Here is a 6,333-nt window from a genome sequence, read left to right as displayed (position 1 = left end):
TTATAGTCTTATAATTTTCTAAATTCGTATCTAAAATCTGCATGGGTATTTTTTTTTTCACAGTGGCTTGTGCGTTCGCGCAAGACCACCGCTGCGGCGAGGACGGTGTAAAATGTGTCTATATTTCAATGACTCCTTCGGTGGCAAGTATACCTGGGTATATAACCTACAATACTACACGTACAGAATCGGTGTGTTTACATAATATTGGCTTATTAAAAGCTATTTTATATGGGCATTGCGGGTACGATTTTTCCGTATGGTCACGTGATTATCGGACACCGGCCAGTCATCTCGTTAATTTTTATGTAATAAAGTCCGACACTGGCGGGCGGCGAATAAGGACGCGTTGGCGCGAACCGAGTCCTACAGCAGTATTATTTGGCTGGCTGGCTCGCTATACATTAATTTAATATTATTATAACGAGCCAACGGCCTACACCGGAGACATCGAGTTACGTGTGTTGTATGCGATAAAATTATAATTTCGACGGTCGTCCGACAATTATCATTATTATTATTATTATTATTTTTTACCTAAACCTGTTGTCCGGCGAGTCGGATACAAAATATCGCGCTGGACGAGATGCCTATCTATTCGCTCTGCGTGTGCAACGACAACCGCTCAAACAGTCGTATTATACCTATAATGTATAATATCATGGTACGTGTGATAAATGTTTTTTTTTTCGTGTTTTCGTATAAATATATTGTAATATAATATATACCTATATAATACAGGTATGTATAGTGTATGTAGGCATATTATATTATACATATACAAACCGCAGAGAGAGCAACGGTCATGATGATGTATGCATAATATGCAGTTATATATTATGCATGTATAGCGGGGATACATATATGGGCACGCGACAAATTATCGTAATATTGTTATTGTTATTATTATTATTATTATTATTATTATTATTATTATTATTATTATTATTATTATAATTATCATCATCATCATCATCGTCGTCGTCGTCGTCGTCGTCATTGCTGTGGCGCAAGAACTACGGTGATGGAGAACGCGTGGTTTTGAAACAATAAATTGTACTTGCAGCTTGTATATTATACGCTTAGGTATACATAATGTGGTTTGTTTCTCTTGACAACAGTTAACGCTCTCGGACGATTTAAAATAACGAAAATCTGATAAATTTTAATGTTTTTTACCCTCGTTATGGTATTATGTTCATCGCGGCGAACCGACCATAACATTTTATTACTCAAACCAACAGACGTAAAGGTCAACACAAATACGATACACTATGTTAGGCCTATTATTATTATTATGTAGGTGCAATTATGCGTGATCATAAAAGAATGTCAAACGCTAAAAGAATGCACAGTAGGACTATATGTGTATATAATAACTGTAACGCGACAACACGATCGAATCGATAAATTCAAATTTATGCATTATTATTATTATTATTTTATGTATAGTAACTATTACATTATTTATACTGTTCTGTCGCCGAACACGAAAAGCGATTTTACTTCGTCATTATAAACAGGTCACTCACCCTGACACCACAAGTGTGGGATGTTTGCATGAAATTCGTGTTATATTATATGTATGTATCCACTGTGTGTAATAATATCGTCGGCCTAAATCTAAAAGGTCGCAACTCCATTTTTTACGATTTTTTAGGATTATTTGTGAAGTCTTAGCTCCAAATTTATAATCGTATATCTTCCACGAAATTGATATAATATTTAGAAATCGTCGTATCTCCGATGTATGATTTTGAGACATAGAAAAAGTCGTATCTCTATATACATAATTACAATATTGTAATAAGTGATGGAGACAGTGGCGTACGCAGGGGTAGGGTTCTAGGATTCTGACCCCCCCCCTCCCCTATAAAACAACCTTATTTATCACCCTTTTGATATACACAGATCAATTTTCGATCGTTTTTAATAGATATAAAATAAATTGTTGAATATTATGACAAAGACGTCGAAAATCATAGTTTGTTTTTCGGCTGATTTAGAACATTGCTAAACGTCTGCCATAATCGATGGTGTATCATCGTCCATCGATTATTACCACGTTTATTACGGTCAAAAGAGGCTCTATACAGATAACCCGGTTAAACATTGTAAATGTTGACTAAATTTGAGACAAATTATAATTTGTTATACAAAAACCGTTTATATAGAAAAAATAATGTAAGTTATTTACTCAAGTAAAGCCCTAACCGGACTAAAATCCTACGTACGCTACTGGATTGGGACACGACCTTTGCGAATTAGGCCGACGATATAATATAATTAGTAATTATCATTAGGACGGTAGATCCGTTGATTCGTCGCAACCGTGCGAGTTCAAAATCATTTTTTTTCTCGGGTACCTCGAGGGGAGCAGCTAGGTTTGACGTCCCGACATTCCGTAAAATCGTCTCGGAAATGTAAGGGGAGACTTTCGGAATTTAGGACCGGTTGGGAACGCGTACGAAATAATTATTCATTCGAGTTCGATTTATCCACGTTAAATATACATTTACAGTATAGCACAGGTTGTTAAAAAGTTAAAGTTAAGTTAAAAAGTTAATTTTTTTTAACCTTAACTTTAATTTTCTTTTAAATTTTTAACTTAACTAGTTACTTTTGACTTTTCATTAACTTAACTGTTAACTTACTAAATTTCTTTCTTAATTAACGTGAAATTAACGAGTTAATTTTTCATTTTAAGAAGTAAGTTAAGTTAATTTATTTTGTTTTTAATTTTATAATATTTCACTGTTCCAGTCTATTTCATTTTCATGTCAAAAAATATGTATCGTAAATTGTTTAAAGTTAAAAATGTATATCATTCGAATCTAACTTATATGGAAATACTGTATGAAGTAATCCTTCAATTTAGTTTTGGGTTGGAAAAAAATTAAGTAGGCTAGCGTTGTATAAACAAATTAATTTTTTTTTAACTTAATAAAAAGTTAACAAAAAGTGTGTATTAACTTTTAACTTAACTGAGTTAACCTAGAGTTAAATTAACTCTTAACTTTTAACTTTTTGTTATTGGTGCATATTAACTTAACTTAACTGAGTTAAAAAAAATCATTAACTTGCCCAGCCTTGCAGTATAGGTACATGCATGGCTCGGTTATTGCTTCGTATTATAATATAGGTGTACAGCACGCTGATCGAGCATAGTACAATCGCCTCTCGACAAACGCCATTTCTAATTTCATTTATTTTTTTAATCGATTAAAATAATATTATACTGCCGCAGTATCGATCGGTATTGATATTTTGATAACTATTATTACACGTCGTATAAGGTACCTATATATATATATACGATCTGCACTGCATATTTTAATGTACACATGCAATAGCCGCGAATGTGATTAATTATCGGGTACGACGATCTTTTTTTTTCCATATAATTTATATAGCGATAGTTATATTATTATTGTTATTATTATTACAATAATATCCAGTTTTCGAATAAAGTTTAACAAAGCGCGTTTTCGCGGTCGCAATTTATAGCCACATAGGATAATATTATAATAAGGTCGCGCATTCATGACGAAAATTAAGGAAATCAATTCGAATTCAATTGAACGAAAAACAAAAAAAAAATCTAATTAAAACGTAAAAAAAAAATTTGAACACGACCTCGATGGCCGATCGATTTAAATTGGTATAGAGATACAATGTATAAACTGCTCTGCGTATACCCATAAAATATATTTTACCGTACACATTATACATGATAATACAATGTTATGATACACCGCTGCGATGTTCGTGTTGCGACCTTTAAGCCGCGTACACACTTGTAACATTTACGCGTAACATCCTTTGATGCGGCCAAATTTACCGACAACTGGGGGAACGGTGTTACGGCGTTACAGAAAATGTTACAAGTGTGTACGCGGCCGTAAAGGTTTTTCGCAATTATATCAACTCGTTGTGGTCTACGACGATTTACACACACTATCGAGGCGAACGGTACCGGCCAATACAATATAAATAAGTATTAATATCCATATGATATAATATTATGTATACACCGTGATTGAGTGTATGGGTTAGGTTGAGGTGTCCCTACCAATATGCACGTAAACCTATAGTTATAACTGTATTAATATCTCCACGTGAAATACTAGATTGTAAAGACATAAAACTTATATACTTAACTCTCTTTGAACCTTTAATCGCATATGGCATAATTGGTTGGGGTAGCGCCTATGATAATGTGCTATTACGACTTCAAAAATGCCAAAATACTATTTTTGGAGTTGCTTGTAACAAAAAATGAAGATATCCTACAAAACAATTATATGAAGAATTTAATGTACTTAATATAAATAAGCTATTTATAAAAACCTGTACCATGTTCCTAAAAAAACATAACCTGTTAAATCCCCTGTAAATCACAAAGTCAACACTAGATAATATGCTACTAATAACTACTCGCTAAAATGTCCAAAAAAAGCTGGATGTCGTAAAGTGTATGATTTTGTTGGGACACATATACATAATATAATGCCCAAAGAAGTGGCTAATATTATGTCTCTTTCTTTTTTCAAAAAATACATTACTCATTGGCTTCACCATGAATACGATGCTACAATATTGAAGTTTCAGGATTAATTTGTTTTTTACACTATCATTGTTTGCTTTTTTTTTTTCACATACAATTTGTTTTTTTTTTTATATTAGCTGTTCAAACTTATAATACTGTTATTTTTTTTTCTTTTTTACTGTGTATTTGAGTAGCTATTTAAGGAGAAAAGGATAAATGTAAATGTGTTGTATATAAGATAACTCCTAGGCCTCCACACGAGTTTAACTCCGCGAGGCCTAGTAATCTTTACCGATATTAAATAATAAAAATAAAAAAAGTGTATGGGTTACGTTAAGGTGTCTCTACCAATATGCACGTAAACCTATAGTTATAACTGTAATAATATCATGCGTTATAATATACGAGGCGAATGTTATTATTGCACACGATCGATTTAATCGGTTGCACAACTATAAATAAACTATTATTATAAATAATAACAATTATAGTCCGGTGTGGAGAAGACTCGTTTTCGATAATGATAATAGTTTATTATTATGGAAGTACCTATCATAATGTTATAGAGACAGTGGTCGCGTAGCGGATTTACCGGGCCGTTGCAGGAGTGCGGGGGCGGAGATGAGCCAATCGTTGCGATAATAACAATATAGGTATAACAATAATTAATATTTTCGCTATTTTCGCTATTCGACGATGTGTAATAATAATAATGTTATTACGACGGGATGTTGTCCATTATTTGGTGTGTTATTATACTATGCATTATCGATGTCTCGCTGCACACGCCGTATAATAATATTGTGGTACATCGTGTCCCGAGTCAGGGACTGCAGCAAAAGCGCACGGCGAATGAGTCATTCAAATCGTTTATTCCTATCGTCGTGGTACCTACCGTCCATAATGGTTGTATATGGTCTTGAGCGTTTCGATTTACTCGTCTCGTCGCGGTAAAAATGTAAAAACAAAAAAAAAAATCATCATGCAATTATAATATTATGATATTCTATAACACGGACGGCCACGGGACACGAAATATTATTGGGTTAAGCACCGGTTACCGCACTTACCAGCAGTTATTATTTCTCTTCGCGTCTGCCTCGTATTAAACGCACGTACGACGACGACGTACCTGATGGTACCTGATATATTATGTACCTGTGTTTAGTTTCGAAATGTTAACGCTTAAAAAACGCGTTTTCACGGACCACACCAAAAGTTCGAGGGGGGTCCGAAGTCGTATTACAATTATCATTATTATTATTATTATTATTATTATTATGTGTAATGACGGACAGCGGGTAGCACAGCGACGACCATAAAATGTATTATATACAGAGTGATTCACCGAGCATGCTCACCCCCATTTTTTCCACTTTAATAATGAATTTATTCAAATTCTGATTTTAGAAATTTTTAAATAATATATTCAAAGACAATTTTTACAAATTCTTGAACAAAGTGTGTCCCGTAGCGATACAAACTTGTGTTTTTTTCAAACGAGACCCCCCCCCCCCCCCTGTTTTTTTACTGTAAATTATTTAGTGGAGAATTCTTTTGAAAATGTTAACGTACCTAATTCAAAATTTGTAAGAGTATAGTTGCTTAGGGCCGTATTCATAGTCGATGCTTAAGAATTATTAGTATTGCTTAAGCTAATTGATAATTTAAAAAATTAAAAAATTGTGATAATAACTAAAAGCAATGCTTAAACCCTTAAGGTAGGTCAACCTACCAACTTTAATTTAATTACCTAATACTTTCTCTTTTCTTAAGCCAAAGTC

Source organism: Metopolophium dirhodum, chromosome 9, assembly GCF_019925205.1.
Source record: "Metopolophium dirhodum isolate CAU chromosome 9, ASM1992520v1, whole genome shotgun sequence".
Lineage (NCBI taxonomy): Eukaryota > Metazoa > Arthropoda > Insecta > Hemiptera > Aphididae > Metopolophium > Metopolophium dirhodum.
Note: the sequence above shows the minus strand (reverse complement) of the source record.